This window comes from Hirundo rustica, chromosome 27 (genome assembly GCF_015227805.2).
Source record: "Hirundo rustica isolate bHirRus1 chromosome 27, bHirRus1.pri.v3, whole genome shotgun sequence".
Taxonomy (NCBI): Eukaryota; Metazoa; Chordata; class Aves; order Passeriformes; family Hirundinidae; genus Hirundo; species Hirundo rustica.
This window is the reverse complement of record NC_053476.1, coordinates 1,952,743-1,965,664: the sequence shown is the minus strand read 5'-3', so window position 1 is coordinate 1,965,664 and position 12,922 is coordinate 1,952,743. Positions and strand designations below refer to the sequence as shown.

Sequence of the window (12,922 nt, the reverse complement as noted above, 5' to 3'; positions counted from 1 at the left end):
TCCCTCATGCGGCAATGGCGGCTCAGGCGATAGAGGAGAGGGGAGGTGGCTCCCTTTGCAAAACTCTTGGGAGCAGCTGGCCTCAGTGCCACTAAGGGTGACAAAATGTGCTGTAGCAGACCCAATCATTGTGTCAGGATTAAATCCCAATGGAGATGCACTCTAGCCCCTAAAGCACAGAGTATGGGCCTGATGGAATGGATGTGCTTGAGTGAGAACTTCTCATGATTTTGTATTTGCAGGCAACATCATTGTAAATATGTGCACCCGAATATTTGTGTTTCTAACTTTGTTGACATTATGAGGTGTGATTTTAGTTATTCATCTCCGCTTATATCTTACCAATTGTTATGATTTAATGATACACTGACTTAAGACCAGCAGGCAATTCCTACTGAATGAATCTCACTTGCATGTGAAAAATGCTATTGAAGGAAGCTTGGGAAAATGGAGAGAAAATTTTGATTACCATTCATCCTGATGCAGAATAATCCACTGGGGGATGAAGCACCCAAAGAAAGACAGGGAACAGCATTGGTGGGACATTTTATTTGGATGGCCACCAAGAGCAACTGAAGTTCTTAATAAAATGTTGCACCCTGTGATGGTCCTTCTGATGTTAACCTTTTTGACTTTTATTTTCATAACCAGATTGTATATTAAAGTGTGGGGGATTTTAAAGACATTAACCCCCCAATTCTGAGATAGCTTATATAGCTTTTCCCTCTCTCTATCTCTCTCTCCTCTCTTTCTCTCTTTCTCCTTTTTCAGTCCAAATCCATATTGATATTTGAGCCACAGGTGGTGCAGAAGCCTAGATGATGAGGTGTCTCAAACACCAATAATCCAGATAACCATGGAGTCAACCAAGGACTGTTGGTAAGAAGGCACTGTGAGAAAAAACAGGCTGTGGCTGGACTAGGGGCTGTACAGAGGTAGGCAGCCCATTTTTGCAACAAAAATCCTTGCTCTCTCTCCTGGAGACAGGCACAACCCAGTATGGGGCAAACACAGGAATCAAGTCACAAAGTGAGTAAGTGAGTGTGGACTGTCAACCAAACGTTGACCCAGCAGCAGTGAGCACTGGTTTGATCAAAGGCCTCATCAGGGAAGAGCTAGGTAGACAGATTACATATATCTGTACATGCAAGAAATGTTACAAATTTATCATAAAGCAATAGGACATTTGCACAAATTCAGATGAAAGTCATTGACCACTGCATTAGCTTGAGTATGCCTGGTAGCAGACTTGTGAATTATGTCAGTCCTGCATGTCTGGACAGCAGCTGAGTCCTGCCTGTGCTGAGAGAGTATATCTCGTCTACCTGTGCTTCTGTGTGCAGGCCATGGACTTTGGCCAGGTAATGGAGAGGAGGAGTAGGAAGAGGTCAGGTTGTATAGGTTGTCCCCAGACATTGTTGTTTCCCTTCACAACGTGTTGCCAAACTTTGGAGCCATGGTCTTTCTGATGACCGTTTCTCTTTTGTCAGCCTCAAGGGACTGCAACCCTATTCTTCCTCCACCATTTTCCCTAGGCAATATGGAATATTACCAGAAAATGAAAGATAACTCAGAGGCTGTGGCTTGGATGCAAAAGTACTTTATTGAGTCAAAAGACAAGGACATGGCTCACAGAGAGCACCAGGAGAAGCCCCTACAAGGCAGTGGAGCTCCTGCAGGGTGTCCATCTGCCTGACCTAAAGAGGAAGGGAGGGCAACAGGTCCCACTGGGCTGGCACATGGACAGCACAGAAAGAAGATGCAATAGGAGGAGAAAGAAACGTCATGCTAAAGCTGTAAATAGAAGGTCCAGAAGCTCTATCTCCTGCCCAGAATCATGTTCTGCCCAGAACCATGTTCTGAGGTCTTGGAGGTTAATGCCTGAGGACATTGCCAGCAGCATCTCTAGCAGGGACGACATCTGTTGCCACCATAGCAGTTGGTGATGCAGGAGATGTCAAAGCCCCCAGAGCTGATGGGCACTCCGCCACAGCTGAGGATGTTGCCAACGGCAGCAGAGGTGGAGGATCCCACGGCGGTGTTCTGTGGGGAGGAGCTGAGGATGGGGCCGGGCAGGGTCACCAGCACAGCAGGTGGCTCAATGACTGACATGGGAGCTCTGGCACTGCCTGACACAGCACTCATTGCAGCTGCTGGCCAGCGGGCAGGGGCCACAGGGCTGGCAGCAGGGGTCACAGGGCTTGCAGCAGGACATGGCTTTGGGTCACAGGTGCACCTGGCAGTAGAGAGCAGGGAGAAGCAGAAAGTGAAGTCACATGAGAAGCAGCACTGCACCCAAACTCCCTGGAACCACGACAACTTCTGGCCCACATTGCACTGCCTGTCTCAGAGCCCAGGAGCCACCTCAGCCGAGTCCCAGTCTCTCTCTGTCTGCACAAGACCTTCTCTCCCCTGCCCTCTCCCAGCACAAGCAGCTCCCAGCCCTGTGCTAAGATAGCCCCTCACAGCTGAGACCTACAGCCAGGAAAGTGCTGCTCTTGAAACAGCAGGAGAAAGAGAAGAGGCTTCACACTCACCTGATTCCTGAGGAGAAGGAGGTGAGAGAAGTGGATGAGAGAGCAGAGACTTGGGCTGCCTTTTATAGCAGTCCTGCCCTGCCTCAGGCCCAGAGGTACCTTAGTGGAAGTGATAATTTTGTGACCAGCTCATGTCACAATGTGAACCATCCCAGCTAATGGTAGGGCTGTGTCATGGTTTCCTGCACTTCTGCCTTTTCATTTCCTGGCTAATTCTGTGTGCTTTCCTACATGAAGGGTCATTTCTATAAGTGCTGGGATGAGAGATTCAAGGATTTCCTGGGCAAAAACAGGGCTGGGTGCACTTAGAATGCTCAGAACATCATCTGGCCACATCCTTTGTGGACAAATGTGTTCACCTGTGTCATTCCTGTGGGTTTGTTTTTGTCCCAGTGGGCTCCAGAGAGAAAAAGAAGTCCTGTTAACAGCATCAATCCAGCATGTGAGATGTCAGTCCTGTCTTCAGTATCCATCCGTCTGTGCCGGTCCATTCCATTGGATGTCCTAGGTTCTGTGTGCAGTGCCCAGATTTGGAGGGATACCTTTTCATGGATCGGTTTCTCTGCCCCAAAGATATGTTTCTGGCTTTCTATGCAAAGGAGTTCTCATACACAGTCTGTTCTTTTGGACCTTTCTGGAAATGGGTTAGAAGCTTCAGGGGTCTTTGGTGACCTTGATCCACCCCTAGAGCCCATGTGTGCTTTGAGACCTCATTTGTGTCCCTGTGCTGTCCCATGCTGTGCTTCTCTTCAGGAACTACAGCAAGGTGGTTTGTTCCACAAAAGTGGTGTCCCACCCCTATATGTCCCCTTCTCCAGCCATATCATGGTGTTTTTTTTGTTTTTTTTTTTTTCTCACAGCATCTTCAGGAACTCCTAAAGGCACAACTGGGCTCAAAAGAACTGCTCAGGCACACAATGCCACACGGATCATGTTTGGCTCCCCCCATCCTCTTTCTGCCCAGATTTCATGGCACAGGCACCATCTGTGTCCATCTCACTGAGCACTGGTGTTAGGGGCGTAGAAGAAGAGGGGCTTGTGTGTGTCTAAAACCCACAGCTTGATGACTGTTGAGCCACCTGAGAGTTCTTGGTAAGAAGACACTGTGAGAACAAATGGGATGTGGCTGGAAAAGGGGCCATGTGGAGGTAGCACAGCACTTTTCCGGGGACAAATGTCCTTGTTCCACCTGGATACTCCAATAGCCAAATCAATGTTTCGATCCAAGACGGGTGATCTGCCTTTCTTGCTCTCATTTAAGGTCTCTCTCTTGTTTCTCTTTCCTTGTACCATGTATATTGACAGTTGTCTTTGTTTAAAAGACAGGTGTCTGCCAAGGAAGGCAGGAACCTTCATGGAATGGAAAATATGACACCCTTCCCTCCAAATTATTATTATGACTTTGAAATTATGGGGCTTTCAGGCAAAGATATAGGAAAAGGAATAACAGTTCTTTACCAGAATATATATTACAAGGCGAACAAAGAACAACAGCAGCAACAACAAACAGACCCAGACACCCAGTCACAGCCTCCTCCCGGCTGCAGGCGCTTTCCCCTTTGGTGCAGTTCTGGTCACAGCCAGCAGGGGCGCTGGTGGCTCCCGGCCGGGCAGGGTGGGTGTGCTGATTCCCCCGAGCCTGCAGGGGGCGCTGTGGCACGAGCTCAGTCGCGTCTCCCTCATGCGGCAATGGCGGCTCAGGCGATAGAGGAGAGGGGAGGTGGCTCCCTTTGCAAAACTCTTGGGAGCAGCTGGCCTCAGTGCCACTAAGGGTGACAAAATGTGCTGTAGCAGACCCAATCATTGTGTCAGGATTAAATCCCAATGGAGGTGCACTCTAGCCCCTAAAGCACAGAGTATGGGCCTGATGGAATGGATGTGCTTGAGTGAGAACTTCTCGTGATTTTGTATTTGCAGGCAACATCATTTTACATACATGCACCCGAATATTTGTGTTTCTAACTTTGTTGACATTATGAGGTGTGATTTTAGTTATTCATCTCCGCTTATATCTTACCAATTGTTATGATTTAATGATACACTGACTTAAGACCAGCAGGCAATTCCTACTGAATGAATCTCACTTGCATGTGAAAAATGCTATTGAAGGAAGCTTGGGAAAATGGAGAGAAAATTTTGATTACCATTCATCCTGATGCAGAATAATCCACTGGGGGATGAAGCACCCAAAGAAAGACAGGGAACAGCATTGGTGGGACATTTTATTTGGATGGCCACCAAGAGCAACTGAAGTTCTTAATAAAATGTTGCACCCTGTGATGGTCCTTCTGATGTTAACCTTTTTGACTTTTATTTTCATAACCAGATTATATATTAAAGTGTGGGGGATTTTAAAGACATTAACCCCCCAATTCTGAGATAGCTTATATAGCTTTTCCCCTCTCTCTCTCTCTCTCTCTCTCTTTCTCTCTTTCTCCTTTTTCAGTCCAAATCCATATTGATATTTGAGCCACAGGTGGTGCAGAAGCCTAGATGATGAGGTGTCTCAAACACCAATAACCAGATAACCATGGAGTCAACCAAGGACTGTTGGTAAGAAGGCACTGTGAGAAAAAACAGGCTGTGGCTGGACTAGGGGCTGTACAGAGGTAGGCAGCCCATTTTTGCAACAAAAATCCTTGCTCTCTCTCCTGGAGACAGGCACAACCCAGTATGGGGCAAACACAGGAATCAAGTCCCAAAGTGAGTGTGGACTGTCAACCAAAAGTTGACCCAGCAGCAGTGAGCACTGGTTTGATCAAAGGCCTCATCAGGGAAGAGCTAGGTAGACAGATTACATATATCTGTACATGCAAGAAATGTTTCAAATTTATCATAAAGCAATAGGACATTTGCACAAATTCAGATGAAAGTCATTGACCACTGCATTAGCTTGAGTATGCCTGGTAGCAGACTTGTGAATTACGTCAGTCCTGCATGTCTGGAGAGCAGCTGAGTCCTGCCTGTGCTGAGAGAGTATATCTCGTCTACCTGTGCTTCTGTGTGCAGGCCATGGACTTTGGCCAGGTAATGGAGAGGAGGAGTAGGAAGAGGTCAGGTTGTATAGGTTGTCCCCAGACATTGTTGTTTCCCTTCACAAGTGTTGCCAAACTTTGGAGCCATGGTCTTTCTGATGACCTTTCTCTTTTGTCAGCCTCAAGGGACTGGAACCCTATTCTTCCTCCACCATTTTCCCTAGGCAATATGGAATATTACCAGAAAATGAAGGATAACTCAGAGGCCGTGGCTTGGATGCAAAAGTACTTTATTGAGTCAAAAGACAAGGACATGGCTCACAGAGAGCACCAGGAGAAGCCCCTACAAGGCAGTGGAGCTCCTGCAGGGTGTCCATCTGCCTGCCCTAAAGAGGAAGGGAGGGCAACAGGTCCCACTGGGCTGGCACACGGACAGCACAGAAAGAAGATGCAATAGGAGGAGAAAGAAACGTCATGCTAAAGCTGTAAATAGAAGGTCCAGAAGCTCTATCTCCTGCCCAGAATCATGTTCTGCCCAGAACCATGTTCTGAGGTCTTGGAGGTTAATGCCTGAGGACATTGCCAGCAGCATCTCTAGCAGGGACGACATCTGTTGCCACCATAGCAGTTGGTGATGCAGGAGATGTCAAAGCCCCCAGAGCTGATGGGCACTCCGCCACAGCTGAGGATGTTGCCAACGGCAGCAGAGGTGGAGGATCCCACGGCGGTGTTCTGTGGGGAGGAGCTGAGGATGGGGCCGGGCAGGGTCACCAGCACAGCAGGCGGCTCAATGATGACGTGGGAGCTCTGGCACTGCCTGACACAGCACTCATTGCAGCTGCTGGCCAGCGGGCAGGGGCCACAGGGCTGGCAGCAGGGGTCACAGGGCTTGCAGCAGGACATGGCTTTGGGTCACAGGTGCACCTGGAGTAGAGAGCAGGGAGAAGCAGAAAGTGAAGTCACATGAGAAGCAGCACTGCACCCAAACTCCCTGGAACCACGACAACTTCTGGCCCACATTGCACTGCCCGGCTCAAAGTCCAGGAGCCACCTCAGCCAAGTCCCAGCCTCTCTCTGTCTGCACAAGACCTTCTCTCCCCTGCCCTCTCCCAGCACAAGCAGCTCCCAGCCCTGTGCTAAGATAGCCCCTCACAGCTGAGACCTACAGCCAGGAAAGTGCTGCTCTTGAAACAGCAGGAGAAAGAGAAGAGGCTTCACACTCACCTGATTCCTGAGGAGAAGGAGGTGAGAGAAGTGGATGAGAGAGCAGAGACTTGGGCTGCCTTTTATAGCAGTCTAGCCCTGCCTCAGGCCCAGAGGTACCTTAGTGGAAGTGATAATTTTGTGACCAGCTCATGTCACAATGTGAACCATCCCAGCTAATGGTAGGGCTGTGTCATGGTTTCCTGCACTTCTGCCTTTTCATTTCCTGGCTAATTCTGTGTGCTTTCCTACATGAAGGGTCATTTCTATAAGTGCTGGGATGAGAGATTCAAGGATTTCCTGGGCAAAAACAGGGCTGGGTGCATTTAGAATGTTCAGAACATCATCTGGCCACATCCTTTGTGGACAAATGTGTTCACCTGTGTCATTCCTGTGGGTTTGTTTTTGTCCCAGTGGGCTCCAGAGAGAAAAAGAAGTCCTGTTAACAGCATCAATCCAGCATGTGAGATGTCAGTCCTGTCTTCAGTATCCATCCGTCTGTGCCGGTCCAGTCCATTGGATGTCCTAGGTTCTGTGTGCAGTGCCCAGATTTGGAGGGATACCTTTTCATGGATCGGTTTCTCTGCCCCAAAGATATGTTTCTGGCTTTCTATGCAAAGGAGTTCTCATACACAGTCTGTTCTTTTGTACCTTTCTGGAAACGGGTTAGAAGCTTCAGGGGTCTTTTGTGACCTTGATCCACCCCTAGAGCCCATGTTTGCTTTGAGACCTCATTTGTGTCCCTGTGCTGTCCCATGCTGTGCTTCTCTTCAGGAACTACAGCAAGGTGGTTTGTTCCACAAAAGTGGTGTCCCATCCCTATATGTCCCCTTCTCCAGCCATATCATGTTTTTGTTTTTTTTTTGGTTTTTTTTTTTTTTTTTTTTTTTTTTTTTTTTTTTTTTTTTCTCACAGCATCTTCAGGAACTCCTAAAGGCACAACTGGGCTCAAAAGAACTGCTCAGGCACACAATGCCACACGGATCATGTTTGGCTCCCCGCATCCTCTTTCTGCCCAGATTTCATGGCACAGGCACCATCTGTGTCCATCTCACTGAGCACTGGTGTTAGGGGCGTAGAAGAAGAGGGGCTTGTGTGTGTCTAAAACCCACAGCTTGATGACTGTTGAGCCACTTGAGAGTTCTTGGTAAGAAGACACTGTGAGAACAAATGGGATGTGGCTGGAAAAGGGGCCATGTGGAGGTAGCACAGCACTTTTCGGGGACAAATGTCCTTGTTCCACCTGGATACTCCAATAGCCAAATCAATGTTCGATCCAAGACGGGTGATCTGCCTTTCTTGCTCTCTTTTAAGGTCTCTCTCTTGTTTCTCTTTCCTTGTACCATGTATATTGACAGTTTTCTTTGTTTAAAAGACAGGTGTCTGCCAAGGAAGGCAGGAACCTTCATGGAATGGAAAATATGACACCCTTCCCTCCAAATTATTATTATGACTTTGAAATTATGGGGCTTTCAGGCAAAGATATAGGAAAAGGAATAACAGTTCTTTACCAGAATATATATTACAAGGCGAACAAAGAACAACAGCAGCAACAACAAACAGACCCAGACACCCAGTCACAGCCTCCTCCCGGCTGCAGGCGCTTTCCCCTTTGGTGCAGTTCCGGTCACAGCCAGCAGGGGCGCTGGTGGCTCCCGGCCAGGCAGGGTGGGTGTGTTGATTCCCCCGAGCCTGCAGGGGGCGCTGTGGCACGAGCTCAGTCGCGTCTCCCTCATGCGGCAATGGCGGCTCAGGCGATAGAGGAGAGGGGAGGTGGCTCCCTTTGCAAAACTCTTGGGAGCAGCTGGCCTCAGTGCCACTAAGGGTGACAAAATGTGCTGTAGCAGACCCAATCATTGTGTCAGGATTAAATCCCAATGGAGGTGCACTCTAGCCCCTAAAGCACAGAGTATGGGCCTGATGGAATGGATGTGCTTGAGTGAGAACTTCTCGTGATTTTGTATTTGCAGGCAACATCATTGTACATACATGCACCCGAATATTTGTGTTTCTAACTTTGTTGACATTATGAGGTGTGATTTTAGTTATTCATCTCCGCTTATATCTTACCAATTGTTATGATTTAATGATACACTGACTTAAGACCAGCAGGCAATTCCTACTGAATGAATCTCACTTGCATGTGAAAAATGCTATTGAAGGAAGCTTGGGAAAATGGAGAGAAAATTTTGATTACCATTCATCCTGATGCAGAATAATCCACTGGGGGATGAAGCACCCAAAGAAAGACAGGGAACAGCATTGGTGGGACATTTTATTTTGATGGCCACCAAGAGCAACTGAAGTTCTTAATAAAATGTTGCACCCTGTGATGGTCCTTCTGATGTTAACCTTTTTGACTTTTATTTTCATAACCAGATTGTATATTAAAGTGTGGGGGATTTTAAAGACATTAACCCCCCAATTCTGAGATAGCTTATATAGCTTTTCCCCTCTCTCTATCTCTCTCTCTCTCTTTCTCTCTTTCTCCTTTTTCAGTCCAAATCCATATTGATATTTGAGCCACAGGTGGTGCAGAAGCCTAGATGATGAGGTGTCTCAAACACCAATAACCAGATAACCATGGAGTCAACCAAGGACTGTTGGTAAGAAGGCACTGTGAGAAAAAACAGGCTGTGGCTGGACTAGGGGCTGTACAGAGGTAGGCAGCCCATTTTTGCAACAAAAATCCTTGCTCTCTCTCCTGGAGACAGGCACAACCCAGTATGGGGCAAACACAGGAATCAAGTCACAAAGTGAGTAAAGTGAGTGTGGACTGTCAACCAAACGTTGACCCAGCAGCAGTGAGCACTGGTTTGATCAAAGGCCTCATCAGGGAAGAGCTAGGTAGACAGATTACATATATCTGTACATGCAAGAAATGTTACAAATTTATCATAAAGCAATAGGACATTTGCACAAATTCAGATGAAAGTCATTGACCACTGCATTAGCTTGAGTATGCCTGGTAGCAGACTTGTGAATTATGTCAGTCCTGAATGTCTGGACAGCAGCTGAGTCCTGCCTGTGCTGAGAGAGTATATCTCGTCTACCTGTGCTTCTGTGTGCAGGCCATGGACTTTGGCCAGGTAATGGAGAGGAGGAGTAGGAAGAGGTCAGGTTGTATAGGTTGTCCCCAGACATTGTTGTTTCCCTTCACAACTGTTGCCAAACTTTGGAGCCATGGTCTTTCTGATGACGTTTCCCTTTTGTCAGCCTCAAGGGACTGGAACCCTATTCTTCCTCCACCATTTTCCCTTAGGCAATATGGAATATTACCAGAAAATGAAGGATAACTCAGAGGCCGTGGCTTGGATGCAAAAGTACTTTATTGAGTCAAAAGACAAGGACATGGCTCACAGAGAGCACCAGGAGAAGCCCCTACAAGGCAGTGGAGCTCCTGCAGGGTGTCCATCTGCCTGCCCTAAAGAGGAAGGGAGGGCAACAGGTCCCACTGGGCTGGCACATGGACAGCACAGAAAGAAGATGCAATAGGAGGAGAAAGAAACGTCATGCTAAAGCTGTAAATAGAAGGTCCAGAAGCTCTATCTCCTGCCCAGAATCATGTTCTGCCCAGAACCATGTTCTGAGGTCTTGGAAGTTAATGCCTGAGGACATTGCCAGCAGCATCTCTAGCAGGGACGACATCTGTTGCCACCATAGCAGTTGGTGATGCAGGAGATGTCAAAGCCCCCAGAGCTGATGGGCACTCCGCCACAGCTGAGGATGTTGCCAACGGCAGCAGAGGTGGAGGATCCCACGGCGGTGTTCTGTGGGGAGGAGCTGAGGATGGGGCCGGGCAGGGTCACCAGCACAGCAGGTGGCTCAATGATGACATGGGAGCTCTGGCACTGCCTGACACAGCACTCATTGCAGCTGCTGGCCAGCGGGCAGGGGCCACAGGGCTGGCAGCAGGGGTCACAGGGCTTGCAGCAGGACATGGCTTTGGGTCACAGGTGCACCTGGAGTAGAGAGCAGGGAGAAGCAGAAAGTGAAGTCACATGAGAAGCAGCACTGCACCCAAACTCCCTGGAACCACGACAACTTCTGGCCCACATTGCACTGCCTGTCTCAGAGCCCAGGAGCCACCTCAGCCGAGTCCCAGTCTCTCTCTGTCTGCACAAGACCTTCTCTCCCCTGCCCTCTCCCAGCACAAGCAGCTCCCAGCCCTGTGCTAAGATAGCCCCTCACAGCTGAGACCTACAGCCAGGAAAGTGCTGCTCTTGAAACAGCAGGAGAAAGAGAAGAGGCTTCACACTCACCTGATTCCTGAGGAGAAGGAGGTGAGAGAAGTGGATGAGAGAGCAGAGACTTGGGCTGCCTTTTATAGCAGTCCTGCCCTGCCTCAGGCCCAGAGGTACCTTAGTGGAAGTGATAATTTTGTGACCAGCTCATGTCACAATGTGAACCATCCCAGCTAATGGTAGGGCTGTGTCATGGTTTCCTGCACTTCTGCCTTTTCATTTCCTGGCTAATTCTGTGTGCTTTCCTACATGAAGGGTCATTTCTATAAGTGCTGGGATGAGAGATTCAAGGATTTCCTGGGCAAAAACAGGGCTGGGTGCACTTAGAATGCTCAGAACATCATCTGGCCACATCCTTTGTGGACAAATGTGTTCACCTGTGTCATTCCTGTGGGTTTGTTTTTGTCCCAGTGGGCTCCAGAGAGAAAAAGAAGTCCTGTTAACAGCATCAATCCAGCATGTGAGATGTCAGTCCTGTCTTCAGTATCCATCCGTCTGTGCCGGTCCATTCCATTGGATGTCCTAGGTTCTGTGTGCAGTGCCCAGATTTGGAGGGATACCTTTTCATGGATCGGTTTCTCTGCCCCAAAGATATGTTTCTGGCTTTCTATGCAAAGGAGTTCTCATACACAGTCTGTTCTTTTGGACCTTTCTGGAAATGGGTTAGAAGCTTCAGGGGTCTTTGGTGACCTTGATCCACCCCTAGAGCCCATGTGTGCTTTGAGACCTCATTTGTGTCCCTGTGCTATCCCATGCTGTGCTTCTCTTCAATAACTACAGCAGGGTGGTTTGTTCCACAAAAGTGGTGTCCCACCCCTATATGTCCCCTTCTCCAGCCATATCATGTTTTTTTTTTTGTTTTTTTTTTTTCTCACAGCATCTTCAGGAACTCCTAAAGGCACAACTGGGCTCAAAAGAACTGCTCAGGCACACAATGCCACACGGATCATGTTTGGCTCCCCCCATCCTCTTTCTGCCCAGATTTCATGGCACAGGCACCATCTGTGTCCATCTCACTGAGCACTGGTGTTAGGGGCGTAGAAGAAGAGGGGCTTGTGTGTGTCTAAAACCCACAGCTTGATGACTGTGGAGCCACCTGAGAGTTCTTGGTAAGAAGACACTGTGAGAACAAATGGGATGTGGCTGGAAAAGGGGCCATGTGGAGGTAGCACAGCACTTTTCTGGGACAAATGTCCTTGTTCCACCTGGATACTCCAATAGCCAAATCAATGTTCGATCCAAGACGGGTGATCTGCCTTTCTTGCTCTCATTTAAGGTCTCTCTCTTGTTTCTCTTTCCTTGTACCATGTATATTGACAGTTGTCTTTGTTTAAAAGACAGGTGTCTGCCAAGGAAGGCAGGAACCTTCATGGAATGGAAAATATGACACCCTTCCCTCCAAATTATTATTATGACTTTGAAATTATGGGGCTTTCAGGCAAAGATATAGGAAAAGGAATAACAGTTCTTTACCAGAATATATATTACAAGGCGAACAAAGAACAACAGCAGCAACAACAAACAGACCCAGACACCCAGTCACAGCCTCCTCCCGGCTGCAGGCGCTTTCCCCTTTGGTGCAGTTCTGGTCACAGCCAGCAGGGGCGCTGGTGGCTCCCGGCCGGGCAGGGTGGGTGTGTTGATTCCCCCGAGCCTGCAGGGGGCGCTGTGGCACGAGCTCAGTCGCGTCTCCCTCATGCGGCAATGGCGGCTCAGGCGATAGAGGAGAGGGGAGGTGGCTCCCTTTGCAAAACTCTTGGGAGCAGCTGGCCTCAGTGCCACTAAGGGTGACAAAATGTGCTGTAGCAGACCCAATCATTGTGTCAGGATTAAATCCCAATGGAGGTGCACTCTAGCCCCTAAAGCACAGAGTATGGGCCTGATGGAATGGATGTGCTTGAGTGAGAACTTCTCGTGATTTTGTATTTGCAGGCAACATCATTGTACATACATGCACCCGAAT

General features: G+C 48.5%; 1 pseudogene; it reads right to left on the bottom strand.

Moving 5' to 3' along the window:
• Positions 1-6,106: 6,106 nt before the first annotated feature.
• Positions 6,107-6,869, bottom strand: LOC120763852 (feather keratin Cos2-2-like; annotated as a pseudogene).
• Positions 6,870-12,922: the final 6,053 nt, after the last annotated feature.